We start from the raw sequence: 19,793 nt of genomic DNA on the forward strand, positions 1-19,793 counted from the left end.
GAAGGAAAAAAATAATGTTGAAGAAATAGTTGTGCTCTCTAACCTTAACATAACTTTTTTCATGTTTTTATGTATGCAGGTAGTCCGCAAAGTAAATTCACATTTATACCTCTGTATCCCATGCAGCGCCCCTTCCTATGGGAAAGAAGTTGATCAAAAACAACACTCTAACCCAACAGGTTTCCCTGTCTTCTGGAGGGAAGGAGAGCTAGCAGGTCAAAGAGAATATAAGATTTCATTACAATACAGTTGTGTCTGCAGCTGAAGGCATTTCACTAACGTGTTGCTATCCAGAGTTTTGCCTTTCAACATTTCTTGTAGGAGGTGAATTTTCCAGTTGGTTTGACTTTGCTGTCAAAAAAGTCAAGCTAGTGGTTTTTTTTTGCCTCTGATTAAGTGAATAAAATGTTGAAAATAATTAAGCCAAGGAGAGTTTTAAATCTAGTGTGTTTTGTTTTGTTTTTTTTTCTTAATTCCTAACCCGGTAAACAAACTGCTTGTATCCATCTTTACAGAGATAATTTAAAACCACTGTGCTGAAAGTATATTGTAAAAACACTGGTTCTCACTTCAGAGACAAAAACTCTTTGATGACCTTCAAACCTCATGTGTTAAACTCACAAGTAAAAATCATGTTTTTCATTATTCTTTTTACCTCAAGGTTACTTCAGGGCTAAGGTTTCCTGTGAAGATCAAACAAGAGGTTTTTTTTCTCTTTTGCACATCCTCACTTATGCCCAGATTATGCCCTCTGTGAATGTACTAAACTGTAAACTTTTGTGGCCTTGAAGCTGGAGGGAGGATTGCTTAGTGTTTTTAAGGCTCTGATCAGCAGACCAAGAGAGATCCGTCTTCTCTTCTCCTCTCTGCCTCAATAACCTTGGAAAAGTCAATAATATATTTGTGCCTCCAATCCCCAGCTATAAAAGGAAGGGGATGCCAATTCCCTGCTGCAGAGGTCCTTTGAAGATAAACCTGCTCTCTGAAACTGATAGTGAGCCCCAAAAAAAGCACGTGTGGGTGAGGTTCCCAGCCTGCGCCTTGAGTGGGATGTTTTTCTCCTAGTGCAGGGTCCTGGAGAGCTACCAGGAAATCTTCTACACTTCAAGGCAATCACAGAGAGTCCCTCTGCTCCTTCCTGAGCACAACGTGTCAGCTGCTGTTTCGGGAAACCTCCGTGTCTCCCTCCCTGTTGAGTCGGGCTGCTGACATGGAGGAGACTTCTGTGTGCTCCCCTTACCCTTGCAGGATGTAGTGAGTGACCTTGCCCAGCCTGGCTCATTACTGTGGAGTTTTTGATCCCCTTTACAGGGTGAAAGTGTTTGTTTCAGAGCCGCAGTGTAGAGATTCTTCTGTGATTTATTGTCTGCAAATGCTAGTGTTCCTGATACACTTCTTTTTAAAATGTTTTGCTGAAGCCTCATTCACATAGGCTGATGATATGTGCCCCAGATACAAACAGGAAGACAAAGTTTCCAGTTCCATCTGCTGCAGTCTAGAACGATTTTATCCGCCATTCATTGGGGGAAAGCAATTCTGATTTAAATGGGACATAAGCTGTGCGTTATTAGTCTGATAGGAGAAAGCACTACAGTTTTTTCCTGGTGGGTTTTTAACTCTGAGCTGGAAATAAGTCCGCTGCGTGAGCTCTAAGTGGAGATGTATAAAACAAAAATAAAATAGTTGAGAAATATCAGAGGCTGGAACTGTACATCAGTGATGTCTGCTTAGCACCTGGACTGTTTGTTAAACCTCTTCTGAATGATTCTTCCACCAAAATACCTGGCCAGCTTTTCTCCAGCAACTTTCAGCAAAGGTAGGCAGGAAACCCCATCAAAAAACAGCCAAGCAAATGCAACCCTCTTGTAGCCACCACTGTTTGGAAATGAACAATTAATGAATGCAGCCTCTTCGCTGATGCCCTAAATTCCTTTGTCACTTAGTAACAGCCTGTGCAAACTACGCCTCTATGCCTGACCTAAGTTATATCATATTGTCATGTTGTGGAATAATCTATTGTTGAATGTGTACAGAAAATGGATTATAAGATTTATTTAGCGCAAAAATTGCTTTGGCGAAAAGAGCAAAATAAAAAATAAGTTCACGTGCCGTGCCTGGACTGAGACATGTCACTACGTACCTCCCTAGCTTCCTAACACTGCTAATGGGAAATAGCGATAGTGTTCAGCTCCTCCAGGAGCCCTTTCTGCAAAAGTGCTCGGCTGCAGCGGACCTTCGTGCCTGCCAGGAGACAGCTTTCCAGTGGAGGGCTTTCCACAGCAAGCTGTTTCCTATTAACCACCTGGTCAGTCTGCCTTAAGGCGTCGCTGCCTTGGGTCAGGCTTGGGGCATGGTCACACCTTTATAAATTTGTGTTAGCAGCATTTGTTTTAGTAGAAGTAGCTCAGGTTTGTATCAGTGTTACTGATCAGAAGCCCATCTGTTGATTTCAGTAGGAATTTACCTGGATAAAGATGTAACATTGAGCAGTTGAATTTTAACTCTTCTGGGCCCTTTGGATCCTTTGTTACGTAGTTAATCTACTTAAACACGTGCTTAATTTGCTTGATATTTTTCTCTTTTCCTCAAAATTAATATTTTAAGTTTATTGTTTGGAGTTCTACTTTCTTCGTTTATAAGTGGCTAAAGATGCTTAACTGTAGCTAAGTGCGTAGGGGTGGTACACGTTACATAGATAAAGCTGAGAGTTAATTTAGTGGGGAGGCGAGATGGGGATGTTAGTACCAGGAGCCTTTGTGACACAGAAAGCAAGCACTGAGATGTTTTGAGAGAGATTTTTCTTGCTAGGCGTCAGCGCAGAATTCCTGTCCAGCTTTGGAAAATAATAATACCTTTGAAAGTGAAAGCAAATAGGTGCTGCAAGCAGGGAGAAAACAAAAGTGAGGTTAAAAAGTTAGAGAGACCACATGCCCGTCTTCCTGTCAATTGGATTTGGAAGGGTTTCCTACCAAAACGCCGAGTTCAGCCCTGCTGCTAGAGCATGATGCCACGTGAGCGTTCGCTCCCCGGGCCGCACAGAGAGGAGGGACTGCCGTCCCTCGGGGGACGAATGTGAAGGAAGGAAGCGGATCACAGTGTATGAAGTCTGAGAAGTGACAGCGTTTTGCACTGAAGGCAGCCGCACGAGGTTACCTGAGGACAATGTCTGGCTCTACTGGCTGATTGCTTAGAGCATCTGAAGAAAAAAAAATCCAGTTAATGGGGGCACCTCCTAAGCAAACCAGATATCCCTTTTGCCGTGCAGTCCCTGTTGAGAAGAGTATAATTTTACATTAATTACACTGGATAAGTAAGAATGTTATGTTCTGACTTTATCCAGTAAATTCCCATTTAACCCAGTTGTCCCTATTAAGTGTGTCAGCTTTTCTTTCAAAAGCTCTGCTGTGCAAATACAAATTAGTATATTAAAATATGTATGTATAAAGTATGTAATTTAAGACTACAAAAATTAGGAGGGCCTTGTCCGTTTTTTTCAGAACGAATTATTTATTGCAGAATATGACAACAAACTCTGCTTGCTTACGGTTCTTTATAAAAATTAAATTTATTTTTGTTCATACTGTTTATTTTTCAATTCTAAGCCTTAACAACAGAATTATTCTTGTCACTTTCATTTTCTTTAATGTACTTTAATTTTGTTTAAAGTTGATTTGAAGTTTCATTTTCAGATTCTCATCTAAATATTGAAAATTTGACTTTAAAGTACCTTCTAAGACTGATGTATTCTTCTCTGCCCTCTTCTTAAGTTATACATAAGATATACCAGACACTAGTCAGATTTAATTCTGAAATGCTTTGTTTATGTCAGTTTAAGTCAAAGCCTAAGGGGATACAATTAGTTTACCTTACATAAAATTAGCATGTAACTCTGTTTAAAAAAAGTTGAGTATATTTCCAAAGTTCTTTCCCTCACAAATGGCCATTGGAGAGCAGGTCCATCACTGTCTTCTTGAAACCCGTGAGAATTCGGTCGTTTACATCAAAGGATACAGGATGGGCCCTGCCCGAGCACTTGGAAGTTCTCCTGTTTTGAAGGCACTTGTACAGCTAGGTGTATGAGCCATTGGGTGTATTTTTCATGCCTTGTTTTTAGAGCTTTCAGAGGAAAATCAGTATAAGGGATGAAGGGAGCAGTGCACTCAAAGTGGGGTTTTCACCTTTCGCATGCTGTTTGTTTCCCCATCCTATTTCGCTTTTGGAGAGCCCTGTCTTGCATGATGGAGATGGTCAGTACCCTTAAAAGTTCACCGACCTCTTTTTTTTTATGTTGCTGTTTGACAGGGGTTTTGCGGGGGGGTGGGAATTAAATGATTTCTAACATGAACTAACAATCAATTGGGGCATATGACACTGTAGGATATATGTGTACAAGAATCCCAAAGATGACTGGTTTGTTTAAGCATGTTTCTAACTTGTCTGCTTTATAGCAGCTGATATATAGGATATACGTGACATAAATGCATTTTATTAGAGACGTTTGATGCCTCTGATGGTGTTTGTGCTCAGAACGTGGCGTTTTGGAATGCATATTTGCGTGTGAAGAATTATTATTACATTTTATCATCCTATGGTTTGAATTTGTGGAAATTCCGTGCTTTTTTACAATATCACCGCATCATATGAAATGCACACAGTCCTTCTAAATGCAGTAGAGTCTCCATGACGTGATGTTAATTTTCAATTTTGGGCCCACAAGTTGTTTTCACTCACGTAAGAAGTAGCCAGACCCAAACTGATTTTGATAGATGATGCATTTCTACCCGGAAATGGATAGGAATGGATTCTTTATTATACCATTCAAACTCAGGTGGGTCATTTTTATCTTCTGCTCCCTGTAAGGGTGTTCCTGTTTCGTATTTCAGAACCTGGATTTTCATTTAGCAATTAATGTGGGTGATTCAAGTCACTCCTTCTGTATTTTATTAATTTTTGCCAAATATAGTATTTTTCTGCCTACTGTTGATTGAGCAGAATGGAACTTGCCTACACAAAATTTCTTAGGAAATACAATTTGCACATCCAGATTTCTAACTACACCCACTCTCCCCATTATTGCAAGGTGTTAATCTAGCTGTATGATGCTGCCTGCGCGGATGCATGCATACATACATACCCTCTTTAAAAAAAGGTTACATGCCTAAATCCTTGTGAGAGAGCTCGGATACTGAGTTTTTCTAGGTCTGTGTGCTCACCGAATATTTAGCCCTTGTGGTTACTGCAACAGAGTTTTTGTGAAGGCTTTTCCATGTTTTTAGAAGGTACTTTTAGTAAGTAGTTTAAGCCTAAGTAACAACTGAGTTCTTTTGCAGCAAAAGCAGCTACTAATTTTAAAAGTAATTTTAATTTTACTCATATCCATTTTAACAGTACTTTTGGTTTGAGCAGTTCTCGTCCCGAAATCTACCCTGGAGAAAATGTTTTTAATCGGGTTAAAATGGAGGCAAGATAGAAAAAAAATGTTTGCTGTGGCTTGACTGCAGCAGTGCTAATGAGCTCTGCTCTAATACGTGAAGGAACATATGGCCCCCATCTGAATACAAACTGGACACAAAGCAGTAATTCAGCTGAGATGTCCTGAATATTGTAAACTGGATGAATGTGGTTGAAGGTGTTTATAAACGGTGGCTGAATCCCACACACTGACTCACTGCCTTCTAATGTCCGGGGCTCAAGGTGCTATTTGTAAGAGTATAGAAAATGACCAGTAGAGGGAATTCTTAATTAATGCTAACAAAATAGCAAATTGAAGTGTTAGGTTATGAAGAAAAGACCTCTTGTGCTCGTGACGCAGCAAGAGACGGATTATGGAGAGGCCGAGTTAGGAGAAGAAAAATCACAGGACAAGCAAATTGAGTATTTACTGGCAAATAATTGCTCTCTTAAGCTGTGGCTCTCTTCCTAAATTCTTGGCATTCCTGAGCACTAGAACCATTTTCAAAAAATGCATCGTTACAGAGTAGATGTAAAAAAACTCTCAAAGGCTGATGGTACAGACTTGCGCAGGTAAGAATGTGTGTATTACTGCATATATTTCTTCCGAACCTTTAGATTGTCCATCGTTTACAGGACTGATATTATTTTCTGTTTCCAAGAGAGATGGTGTTTTGGTTTTACAGCTATATTTCGTCTAAACTGGGGAAGTGGAGATAGTCTTCTAAGCTGTAGTGTCTGCTTTTCTATCAGCACAGATATATCGATGTACAAGAAAACAAAACAAGTCTGTGGGAGAAAGTACACAGCCCAGCTTTATTTAGTTTAAATGGGTTCCGGCTTCTACAGAGGTGTCTCTAATTAAAAAGCTACACATCAGCTTAATGTGGGGCAAGAGCATATTGCCCCTACGTGCTTGCATTGCTAGGCAGTCTGATTTCACTGGAGAAATGCTGGTGAGATGCTGCGGGGAAGGAACTTTTCTAAGCAACTCCTAGGGAGTGCCTGCATCCCTAAGGCTTCCCTCGGTGTGACTCCCCAGGAAGACGAGATGTCTGGGAACCTACTCTGTTTGCTCCTGTATACAGTTTGCATACCTGTCTCCTCTTCCTTTCCTTTTTGAATTTGGCCACTTTCAGCCAAGTTTGATGGGCGGAAGTCTCCAAGATACCTAAGCTTCCACATGTTGTTTTGGAAGTAGGCAGCTGTTTAAAGGGGAAAAGCTCTCTAATGACCCTGCTGGGGAGAGGCTGCCTCAGAGACCAAATGTGGACACAAATCCATAAGAAAGGAGGCTCTTTTGGATCTTTGTGAGCTGGCTTAAATACTTGGAGAATTTTATTTTTGTATATTCCACATTTGAACTTCATTTTCTAGTAGTAAAAAAGTCTGTTAGGGCTGTGGAGATGTATAGGTCGTTAAGGATACTCTGCCTTAAAATATGACTCTTACTCACGTCTTAATCATCAAATAACAAAACAGTAACATCACCATTTTTTATCAAACCTACAAAATATTGTTCTTCGTTTCTGCTCCCCGTTGCATCATAAGCATTAAAAAGAATGGCCAAAACAATCTCACCTTTCACAAGTAAATGAGAATAGCACATACCCCTGAAGAGCAAAAATGTTCTTTTGATTTTATAGGGATTTGCTTTTGGTTGTCAGGTGGGGTATCCAAGATGAATACTCAATTGATGAGCGTTTATGCGTTGCAGACACCCCTCTAGAAAGCCACACAGTAAGCATCGCAGAACCCAGTATCAGATCCTTCAGAAAAAATGCGAAGTTCCCGGTAAAGAGTAGTGGTGATTTAACCTTTCCCACGGGGGTAGTTTCTCCTTAATAGGTATCAAATCGAAGTTGCCTTATGTCTTTAAACACGGGCAGTTTTCAGTCCTCATACTTTATTGTAGCATAATTGTGGATATTCTGTTTATTCAGTACTATGCTAATTATTTCTATAATTATAATATATTTATCATTATTATAATGGATTTTATTATTGTTATTATTATTATGGCAATAATTAGTCCTTTTTAAACTCATGAAATCTTGGCCCTTCTGATGTCTTGGGTACAGAGTACTGCAAGTTAATTATATAGTATGTGGATGAAAAATAATAATCCTTTTATTGGTTTTAATGTTCTGCCTTTTAGTTTTAATGACTGTCCCCTCTTTTCTTGGGAGGTCAGATTTATTTTATTTTCTCTGTGCAGTTACATTTATATCACTTCCACTATGTTCAGTCTTTTTCATTTTCTCTGTCAGTTTGAAGCTTTCTAAACTTTTCGCATATGGAAAGCTCTTGAGGGCTTTAATGAGTCTTTTTACTCTCTGAACCCTTTTTGTTTCTTCTCTATCCTATTTGAGACAGGGTGATCAGGGTTGGCTGCAAAATCCGAAGTGATGGCATAACACAAACTTACATAACTGCATTATAGCGTTCTCAAAAGTATTTCCTTTGGCCCCCTGGTCCGTGCGAGGCACTCAGCAACCCCACCAAATCCCTTGGTTTCCTTTTTCTGAATTGGGTGCTCTGAACTTACCGTGCATTGAGAGATGGCAGCAGTGCAAATTATTTCTTTATTTCGGGTAGTGGAAAAGGCTAACTACAGAATCATAGGGACAGTTTTTTTAAAGTCAAAAGAGAGATCTGTGGAGAAGGATCCTTGTACCTTGTATGCAGCAAACTGGAAGGATTCCATAAGATGGGGATGGCTGACATGGAAAAGGAAGTACAGCTTGTTCTGTGGCTTCTAGACCATCTGCAAGTGACTTGCAAGAGATGAGAGGGTGCCAAACAAAAGCTCAATTGTGATATAATGGAAGTATGAATCAGTCATTGGTCTACTCTTACTGGAAAAAACAGGCAAAGCCCAAGACTGTTCCTCAGATGGCACTATGATACTTCATTCTTTTGAAAGATGCACATTTTGGGCACTAATTCAAGGCCAGCAATCACATCAAAATGTCTGGAAAAAAGCTTTTTTCAGTTTAGATCATGAAATTCTATCTTTTTATTTCTGCATGTTATAGAAATAGGTAATAGAAAGTCCCCAGGGCCAAGCAGAGCATATCGACTTGACTTTTGCTGGAAGTGAGTGAGTTTTATTCCTATTCCTTTCCTCTTGCTTCATCTCTCTTCTCCCTTCTTTTGCCTCCTCTTCTTGCCCCTCTCTGCCTTCCACCTGGAATTTTCTTCCTTTCTTCCTTAGTAAAAATTCTGCCTGGCCTAGTGTATTTTACCACAGTGTAAATGATCACTTTCAGCATTAAGGTGATAAAACATACTTTATGCCTTCTCAGTTGCCCAAGAGATAACAAATAGATTTTGAAAAGCAGATGGTTGACTAGAGAGCCCTGAGGTATCGCAGAGCTAACAGGTGCAGATCCCTATTCAGATTCTGCAATGCAAAGCAATCCCATTTCCCAGACAAACTGGAAAAAAAAGGAGAAACAGTTAAAAGATGGACTTTAAGAGTCCAAATACATATATTCTTTTTTTTTTTTTTTTATGGTAGATGATGCAGGGGCAGCGTTCATATGCTGAGAGTAGCCAGCCATTGCTAAGAACTAGATAAGCTTTATAGCTAATGCAGAGTGCTGGAAGGTAGAAGCCTGCACTGAATTCTGCTATGGCCATTGACTAGCTGAGTAATTTGCACAAGTCTTTTCATGTCTGTTTCCCACACAAAAGCAGGACAGTCGTGCAGGAATAATTAACGTATCGTTCTACAGATTGTTGTCATCCCTGTATGGGAAAAGCTAAGGAAGGAAGAGTGAATTGCTGTTGAAACGCTACATACTGAGGCTTCTCAAAACTTGTTTCTGAAATATGTAGAGTAAGTTGTTCAATACCTCAAGCAAAACAACACATGTAGGTCATTAGCAAAGGAAGAAAAATCATACCATTACTGTTACCTCTTTCTAGTTGTGCCTGTCCTATCTTATGAGTTTAATATGGGGTAGTCAAAGGCTGGCTACCAGCCTTCCAGTGGTTAAGGAGCTATGTCTGCACTTTTTCAATTCTTCATGTTTCGATAGAGCTTGGCTTCCATGAGCTATTGATATCTTCAGACGGAATTTATTCAGGGTTTTGTTAACACTACCGTAAATCCCAATTCAGAATAAAAGTGGTTGTAGAATATAAATACTTCATTATTAATAAAGTCATTATGACCTAATTTTGTGATCCTAAGCTTGAGGTGTCCAACTGAAATCCCTGGCATGTGCTTACTGAATCAGTGCTCCCAGTGCAGGGCTGGGAGCACTTCATTATCGCAGATGCTCAAAAGCACATTTGGTCCTGGGATATCAGAGGACTATGAATTGGTGTAACCTTTCTCTAGAGATCACAAGAGTTATCCTTGCTGAAGCAAGGAATTTATGCAAGGCAACAAAACGGCTTTCTTGCATTGCTGGAGGTAGAAAAAGCAGAGACCCTAACTTCTAGCCTTCTGATTGGAGTACTGGAGAGTAGGATCATCTATTTCAGATAGAAGTAAAGGAAACCAAGAGGATAACTAATCAGAATTTTAGCAAGTAGTGAGAAATTAGGAAAGGGCAAATAATGAACGTGGGCTCTTACTGCCCAAGCATTAAATATTAAAGTCTTTAAATTCTAGATTGCAAGGAAGGTGTTTCAGTGTGCTTGGTCCTATTAGAAAACAAATTTATAATAACCGTAATCACATTTTAAAATCGATGAGTACAGGAATAAGAAAGTATTATAGATCAATAATCTTACGCAAGAGTTTTTCTAGGAGTTATGGAACCTGGTACATCATACTCTCGATTTTTCCGTAAAAACATTTTTCCATTAGTCATCAGGTTGGAACAAAGTTTATAAAAATGGGAAAAAACAAGTCATAAGAGCTATAAAATACTTTGAAAAGTTAAAGTGAAAAAGATTAATAGAATGGAAAACTTTCTGAGCACTTGGGAAAAAAGAAAGTAATGGGGAGGTATTTTTCTGCTTTTTTTTAAAAGATGGTCTTGATGGAGGGTTAAGCAGGGAGAATACTGCAGCCAACTGTGAATATATGATACCCTTAGAGGAAAGATTGCTCTCCTGTTCGTATTTTCAGACAGATTGCCTTGGTGGTCAATTATCAACTCAGCTGAAGGAGATCTCTCTCTAGCTGTGAGTAGTAATGAGGCTTTAGCATTTCTTTGCACATTACTGCTAGAATGTGACCTCTCTGTCTAGAAGGCTCACCTTTTCGTTATAAAGGTGTTACTTCTTTTCTGCATATTTAAAGCATCACTCAGGTTACTGTACGGTCCCTTCACTGTGAAGCAGTAGAAACTTCAAACCAACAGAAGTTCCAGAGAGCTGCTTTAACCTTGGATGTGAAAGGTGGTCAGTGATGGAGGTTTCAGTATATCAAGGCAGGAGCTTTGAAGGGGAGCAAAAGAACGGACACATTTGGGACTGTGCTCAGAATAATGTATAAACGATGCAGGAAATGCAGAGAAATGCCCCAAACACATCCACAGAGGGAGATGTCAGAGACAGAATAAGAGCTGCCATCCAAACCAGTGATATCTGGAATGTAAATAGATGTAAGGCAGCGATAGTGTCCTTTTATGAAGGCAGTTGTTCTTTCCGTGATGATTTTCCCCCTCACTCCAGTTCACTTACTGTCCCGTTACACAGAATTGATGTGACCTCATGAAATTCCAAGAACAGTGGAAATCAGACAAAATGGGTGTTTCTACAAAGGGCAAATTACTCAGTCCTCTTAGAAGAAAAGGACATGGTAGTGCGAGTCAGTCCTCAGAAAAAGATGCTTGAAGTGAGATGGATAAAAGGTGGCTGGGCGCAGCAGCTCTAAGTGCTGTGAGGAGGTGATACTGCGTGGCGGATTTACCTGGGATTTTTGTGCTGGCAGGAGGACCGGTTTGGGGGGAAGAAGGTTTTTTATGATCAAGCAGCGTAGCTCAAAGCAGTGTTGGTTTTATGTGTGTGAATGATAGACAGTGGTGAAACGGAGTACAGCAGAATCCTAAACCCAGCGAGTGTGATTGGGCAAATTATAGGGGGATTTATGTTCTGCAGCTATAGCTCAGATGATTGGGCTATGCTTTTTCTTTTTCTCACCCTCTTCCCAATTTATTTTGTATTATGTATCATGCCTGTAATTGTGTTCTCTGTTGTTTCTCTCCTGACATGTTTAATCCCACAACACAGTCTAGTCTTGATGTTTTCCTTCTCTTTCAAAGAGTCCCAAGAGAGAGAAGCAAGGAAGGTAGATGTATTTGACTTTGGAAAATGAGTTGATGCCAGTTGCAAAGGAAATAAAATATATCACAGGGGTCTGCTGCGGGGTGGGGAGAGAAAATATTGCTCGTTTGTGACAAAAGATTGCCTTGAAGACTGCTTCGGCTTGATCAGTCTGAAACCCATGTCTCACTGTTTCCATTACAAAGACTTTTATGTTCCTGTTTCTTTTGGAAAAGACTTAATCTATTTTGAAATAAATCCAAGGCTCCCCAAATGTACTGTTTGCTTTCAGGCCCAGCACATGAGAGCTGTGCATCGGGGTCACATTGCACAGGAGTTAGGAGAACGTGTGTTATTTAGGTCGTGAGACAGGATAGCCAAGGAGTCCGTATGTGACCAGCCCCATGGCAGCAGAGGAGCCACAGTGTTAGGCTGATACTGCGTGTGTTACTTCTGCAAGGACTTTGAACACGAGGACATCTGGGCAGCACAGTCGTATTGCATTTTGGGGCCATGGCTCCTCCCCAGCCCTGGGCACTGGGCGCAGTGCGCTTAGCGCACCAGGGGACAAGCTGTCAAGCTGTGCCTGGCACAAGGGATCGCAGGATCGGGGAGAAGCTAAAGCACTGCCCTGCGCAGGTGGTGCTGTGCTGCGGTGAGTGACTGCGGGGCTGGAATCGCATGAGGGAGTCTCAGCCTGAACAAGTGAAGCCCAATAGATCTTTATTTTCAATGGGGCTCGTGTGCTTTGCATGTAGGAGTCAGGACTTTAGGACTTGTATTATGCATGAAGGCAGAAAAGTATTCATATGGTGCCTTCTTGCTTTCAGATCTGTAACTCGGTGCTAATCATTTCTTCAGAGGATTTCAGTCTGGATATGTTCATTGGAGTTGATTCCTCCTATTCACTTCTATTCACTTTTAAAAGAAAATCTAAAAATTAATAAAAAAAAAAAAGAAGCAACTCTCACGTAATATTAGGTCAAGTGAGCTGCTGCCAGCTGGTAATTTCTTTGAACTGTAAGTGGGCTTTGTATTTCACATGGGCTTAACCATCGTGGCCTGCAACGACTTTGGATAACAGTCCATGAATCCGGAAAAATACGAGTAAAGGTTACAGGGGTGTTCACACGGGTAAATTACTGATATGAGAAGATTCCTCTTTTCTGGGAGACCACTATCCTCTCCTCTCTTGTTAGCTTGAAACCACCTGGTTTTAAGCAAGCTTAGCAGAAGGGTGGAGGCTGCAAGGAGACTGAATTCCTCCAGGCTTTTGAAAACTAGAAATGAGGCAGAAATTACTCCAGCCCTCCAAGGAGGCCTGCAGTGTGCACGCCAGAGATGCACACAACGAGTTGTCCTACCAGCTGGGCCGGTCAGCTCTCCCAGACTGTTCTGGTGGTTAGCACCTGTTCTTCTTCCTCCTGAGCACTTCTGGGTGCCACGCGGTGTGGAGGAGGGAGCTGGAGGTGCTGTGCTGGAGCGTTGGCCAGAGGGAAGAGCAAAGGAACATGGGAGGAAGAAGTGGTAGAGTGGGAGAGGGCAGTCATATCTGCGAAGGCTAGGGATATCGTGGCCAGGATGTTGTTGAGGAAGAGAACCCAAATCCAAAGGAGGCCAAGCCTCACCGATGGTGTTACCTGTGGGATGACTTACTTAATTCAGGTACCCTCTTGTCTGTCACCATATCCACAGGTATTTTAACAAAGAAGCATCACTTTGAGATGAAAGACTGGAACTGAAGGGAAAAAGACGCAAGTTCTGGTCTTTAGATAATACATGTGAACTTGACAAACTGATTATAAAGTCTGTGTCTCAAATTCTTTATCTCTGAGAGAAGAATAAAAATACATGTGTGTTTCAGAGGGGAGCTGAGATACTTCATCCATTTGGAAATGATTTTTCTCCTTTAGGAGACAGATGCTTTACCTTTTCCATGAAAAGTTGTAAATGTTTCAGAAACAATTAATGAAGCTTCCTGACATCCTCTTGGGTGAGGAAATATGATTGCTGTGGGAAAACTGAGGCAAAAATCTGTCATGTGAATATTTTATTTTAATAGTTAATGAACAGGGAAAAAGAAAGTATTACTGTAAAACACATGAGCAAGATTGTGGAAAACTTTGGCATAGAAAGGTACTGAGATAAATTCTGTCTTGATTGACATCTCTTGAAGGTCAAAGTGTCTACCCAGTGTATAAAACGGGATTAAATTTGGCTCATGGTGTAAATACAATCAGAAGACTTACCTCTTAGTATACTTAATTTCAAAATGCACATACAGCTTAAGGCAAGCCTGCAGAGTAGAAGTAAATACTTTGGAAAGTAACTACATGAAAAGATAAACTTCCTTTGGTTTCACATCAGTGGTAGTACCATTACTTTTTACATGAAAACCTCAACTTTTTTTTGGTAAACAGTACCTAATCCCCAGATAGCACACCTCTTCAGCCGATGGCAAAAGAACTTGATCAAAATACACCACACCGTCTCAGGGCGTTTGTGTTGTGTACAATTAGTATTTCCTATTTCAGGATTTGGAAATCTGGACACAGAGAAATTAAGTAGGCCACACAGCAAATGAAGTGGCAATTGAGGAAGTTAAAACAGATGCCCTGACCTTTTTCCTCACTGTTTAAACCAGAAGATCCGTAGTCCTTGGAAGCACACACATGTCCTTACAGGTCAAGCTGATTTTTGTTCTTGCAGGCTGTGTGTTACCTCAAATGATCCAATTGCTCTGACTCTCTCATCCCAAGACCCAGGTCATGAAATCGGTAATCCTAGGTAGTGTCACTCTCCACTAGGACAAGCCTCCCTGTTTTTTTATCTCTAATAGATTTTAGACTGAACACATACCAACCAACATTTAGAACTGCATTTACGTCATGTTACTGGCAGATTATAATTATATGGATACGTATGTACCATTATGCATTGAATAGGTAACTGTAATATCTGTGGCAATCACTTTCCCCCGTTAGACTTCTGTACCTATATATCAGTTTAGTGTGTAACTACATCTGTTAGTCAAGCATATTATGAAAGACGGAAGGAAAAAAGAGAAGCTTCAGCTGGTAAGAAATGAAAAAATTATGGTGAGAAAAGACAGGACTGCCCATAAGCATCAGATACGTACCGACACTAAATGATTATTTTAGATTTCTGGGTTTTTTTTAGGATAAGCTTCTCAGAAGTCAGCAATGACTTTATTTTATGTTCATGGAAGTCAACGGGGGGTTTACCCTACACTTAAGATGAAATAGACCAGTACTGCATATTGGGAAAATCTCATCCCTAAATAAATCCAGGTTCATATGAAAAAACCCAAACAAAAAAACGCCCAACAACAACTGAATAACTCATACCTGCCTTTGCTTTTGTGTTCCTGAATCATATAAGGGAAGACAATGAACAGAAATGGGCATTATTTCATATCCAGGGAGAATTGTTGCTTTCCAGCTAGCCTTATTTCAAAATTGCTGAGTTTTTTAATTGTCTTGCAGCCCAGCTCATCTGTGCATCCAGAGGGTTTTCCTCTGGCCTTTTAAAATTTATCAAATTGTTGAATATACTAGACAAGAATGCTTTTCTCTATCTACTTGCTTATGTCATTCCTAACTGGTAGCACAAATAGAAATAAAAAGCTAATTCTGTGAGGTTCTTCGGGGAGAGGAAGGTAGTAGGTGAGGAGAGCACTCTCTAGCCTTCTGAGGTCAGAAATCATAGACTAATTCCCCAGTAGTGTCCAGGTTTTGGACTGCTGGGTTCCTCTCCCTAGGCAAGGGCAATGCTCTCCCATTCTCAAGTTGTCTAGATGCCATCTGTGCCTGATCCCTGATTATGCGGTGGGGTTAGTTATGATACCTAAGAGTTATCCTGGTTTTACTGTATTTCTGTTGTTTAAAGTATGTTAAATGGCCGTAGTTTCCTCTGTCACTCAAAATCTGAATGGTCCCTTATATTGCAGTTGAGGGGAAATTGGCTTACGGATGGTGTTCATGACAGAAAATTGAGAACTGCCCGCTTCTATTATGGCCATATTGGAGTCTGGATTCTCAAATAACTGTATCTAAAGCAGGCTTAAGATGGAGGAGATCTGGCTACCAACTGGTGTTTACTCATAAGAAATACACATTTGCATTCTTTGTATTTCCGAATTGTAAATCAGGAGGGACGGTCCTCACTCTTCCATGCTTATTCTCAGCATGATGTGTGTGGTGAAGAACACACTGAAAGAAAGCATTAAGACTAGGATAACATCAAAGAAAATGCTTCAATTTTTATTCTTCCTTCCATGTTGGAGTAATTAGAACAGAATGAAACACCAGCTAGCTTGAAAATAAAAGCAAATGTGTATGTGTAGACTATGGCAGTTTATTCTCGAAAATCAAAGTAAATTCTTCCCTCCCCCAAACCAGAGCTCTAATGACATAATGCTCTAATAACGTGATCCTCTACCTTGCTTTCTTTGACGTACTTTCTCAAATTCACTGGCCAGTCTATACGATTGCTTTGAGATTTTTGGTGTCCTGTGTCACTTGGTTGACTTTCAGAGCTATAACGGGTAACTCTGCTGGACCTAGTATCTGCTGATACTACATTGTGCTTGGCACAGACTGTAAAGGTTTGTTACTTTATTGCACCAACCCTCTCACTAGGCTTTGAAATAAAAGGTTCAAACACATCCCCACTGACCACCATGTGGTGGTGACTATAGGCAAATGGGAAGCAGGAACTTTTCAGGCAGAAGAAGTCTAAGTAGACAACCTCAGTCTGTGCCCTCCTTTGAATGAGAAGTTATATGGCACAGTATCCTTGTTATCCAAAAAAAAAAAAAAAGTGTCTAATCCTTTTTTTAGGTTGTTGTTCATAGCTTTGTGCTTTATTTTATTTTACAATGGCTGGACCCTGTATGACAACATCCTGTCCAGCAGGCAAACATTGCTGCAGAACACAGTCCTAAGCTCCATCAAACCATTCCCACAGGGCTGCCTCCCCGCCTCAGGACACACCAAGACAGTCGCAACATTGAATTTCATTCAGCTGGAACTGTGGGATGCTTTTACTATTTGACGAAAATAAATCCAGAGAGTAACTAAATGAGTTCCCAAGTAGCAGTCAAGGTAAAACGTGTGTGCGTGAAAGGGGCATAAGAGTCAAATCCCAGGTACGTAATGTGGAAGCCAATTGTAATGTAATTGTTTTCTCAACTTTATGAGGCAAAGTGGACTGCTAGTTGAAGCAGGCATTGTGCTACTGAATTCCTCTCTAGTCTTGGGCAAGTTAGTGATTCTGCTTGAGTTTTGTTAGCTGAAAAGAGTGGTACAGGTTTCTGTTGTAAACAGCTTGTGAGAATCGTTGATGTATTAGGGGACCGAGCACATTGATCTGAGTAATACGTTTGTCTGAATAGTGCATCAGTGTTTGGTACATTGTTATTAACACCTTTGTGCACTCTACTCCTTTTCTTTCTCAAAGGCAATGTGCACGCATACAAATAAACCTACATTTTCAACTTCTATTTCAGTGCATGCACATGGGGACAGAAGAGAGACATCCAGTTGTACAAATCTACTAAATGTGTCCTCCACTATTTGTGGCAAAATTAGTTTTTTGGACCCTACTGATTAGAATAAGACACACAGTTATTACTGAGGATATCAGCTGTAGGAACGAAACACTCTCTCAGCTTTATACCACATATCCCATTCTTTTGTCAGCTTACATTATAAATAAATAACAAAGCAATTTGACACATGCCCATTGATTAAAAATAAAAGTTGTCAGAGTGAGAGGAGAAAGACAAAAATATGAATTATTAATAACAATATTAAGCAATGCAAAAAAGATGCTTAACATGCAGGAAAGTCCCTCAAAAGTCACTTAGTGAAGGGGAAAGAAAGGACAGCCGTGAAGACCTTCCTTCCACTACTACTTTGTGCCCTTTTCCTTGCTACTTGGGCGGGGTGATCACGTGAAAGAGAAGGACGATTCTGTTAATTTATGTAATCTTGTTTACCTCATCTCTGGTATTCCTAACACGCACTACCTGCAAACATGGAGACATCATGTAGGGAATGGAGGCAGTTTAAAGCGACCACATTGCGTTGTGATTGGGATTGGCCATTTTACATTTTTGAGCAATTTTCCTGGCAGTGGGGTTTGAATGACCAATTGACAACACTGACACATCAATTGGAGAAGCTAAGCTAATTTGTACTCTTTCTAAATTTCATATACCGCACATACCTGTGATTTAGTATGCAGATATTAAGGCGTGCAAAAATGCTAGTAGTAGTTTGTGTTCTGTGTACTTTGTGATGCTCCAATTGATAAAACATAAACAGTACCCTAGTAGCTGGCATAATTATGCGTTTCTTTTCCCACCTTCTGTCGCTTATTTTGGTTGCAACTATTTAAATGCTCTCATTTATCAGACCAGTTTGAATGGCTGTTGGGTATATTGACCATCCTGGCAATCCTTAATTTTCCATCTGTGAAGATCAGATTTCTTTTTTCACTGAAGAGGAAAGGAAGAAAAAGAATACTTGCAAAGAGCAAGAGAGGCAACTGCACAACGTCCACAAAAGCTGTAGAAACCCCCTCGGTGACAGTTCCATTTCCTGAAGAATGCTCTTGCTCTAAAGCGGGTACGGTGTGTGTTGTCACAACAGAGATAATCGGAAAGCTTTCCTGGTAGGGTAGCACCAAAGGTCTGATTGTGGTTAAAGTGATGGTGTCTCTAGAGAAGCATCCTATATTAGACTTCCTCATGGCCAGTCTGAACATTGTATTACTTGTAGCTGGAAAGATGACATCATCTTAAGAAAAAAAAAGACTGCAGGAGCAGTGAGGCTCCTACCCTGTGCTTATGATGTTAATGTTTTGAATTAACAAACTGTTAATGAATTCACAACATGATCTCCCAATTATTGTGCTTTAATTCTGGAAAGCTCCTTTTTATGCATCTTTGGATCAAGTAAGGGCTAAGCACTTGTAGCTTTTATGGATTTCATTAGGTGCTAGAAATGCTCAGAGCTTCTGAAAACGAAGGTCAAAGGATCTTCTTGCTGGAATTTAGTCACGTGTGGTGCAGGTACCTTAATCCTCATTTGGACTCCCTTTGCAGTCAGATGAAGAATATTAGGCACTTAGAGGTGTCATTCAGCCTGTCACAAGGAAAGGCACTTGAAATAGACCCTCATATAAGGGCTCTTGTTTGTTCACAGACTGTAAGGGAAGTCTGGATGAATACTGTAACCAGTTTAAAAGTTATCTGCGGTTCTTCTCTGCATCGTGCCTCAAGCTGAATAACTAAATCAGGGAGTTGTCCTAGAAATGTTAGTCTTTGCTTTTCTGTTTCTATGTGTAAAATGGAAGCACTATGCTGCTTTGCAGATTAAGAGAAGATGAATGTCTCTTACTTGGTATAATGAGGAGGCTTCTTACTAGCTCCTAAATGTTTTGCATTTACATTTTATGACCTCTTTTTAGTTTCACATATACTATGAGTAAAGATTAGTATTGAGTGGATACGTCTGTTAGTCTCAGCATGGGTACCTCACGCTATTGCTAAATTTGGCTGTATGTGAAATTATTGGTCTCTCCTAATCATAGAGTCATAGAGTGTGTTGGGCTGGAAGGGACCTTTAAAGGTCATCTAGTCCAAACCCCCTGCAGTAAGCAGGGACATCTTGAACTGGATCAGGTTGCTCAGAGCCTCATCCAGCCTGGCCTTGAATGTCTCCAGGGATGGGGCCTCCACCACCTTTCTGGGCAACCTCTGCCAGTGTCATTGTAAAGAACTTCATCCTAATGTCTAATCTAAACCTACCCTGCTCTAGTTTAAAGCCATTGCCCCTCGTCCTATTGCTACATGCCCTTGCAATTAAATATTAATTGGTGTAGCCTGACTCCCCTTAGTACTTCTAATCTGCTACATCTGATCCTCAGGGTTTTGGTGAACATTAATTTGTGCATTAAAAGACTGAACAGAAGATAATTTCGTTGGTTTGAAAAAGTTACACAAACCAATAGTTGCTTGACAGAGCCCAAGCACAGAACAAACTGAGTGAAACGGAATGGCAGGACTGAGTTGATGGAGAGGGAAA

At 40.4% G+C, this 19,793-nt stretch overlaps 1 protein-coding gene across 21 annotated transcripts in view; it reads left to right on the plus strand.

Annotated features, from left to right (window-relative positions):
• The window catches only part of ZBTB20 (zinc finger and BTB domain containing 20), a 487,918-nt gene that overhangs the window by 189,495 nt on the left and 278,630 nt on the right, over positions 1 to 19,793 (plus strand). The window contains exon 5 of one of the 21 annotated variants that reach the window (XM_074594452.1): positions 16,669 to 16,849. The exons of the other annotated variants lie outside the window; for them this stretch is intronic. The gene's annotated coding sequence lies outside the window, so the exon portion shown is untranslated. The remainder of the gene's footprint in view (positions 1 to 16,668; positions 16,850 to 19,793) is intronic. 21 annotated transcript variants of the gene reach the window in all.

The sequence above is a fragment of the Larus michahellis genome, chromosome 1 (assembly GCF_964199755.1).
Source record: "Larus michahellis chromosome 1, bLarMic1.1, whole genome shotgun sequence".
In the NCBI taxonomy this organism is placed as follows: domain Eukaryota; kingdom Metazoa; phylum Chordata; class Aves; order Charadriiformes; family Laridae; genus Larus; species Larus michahellis.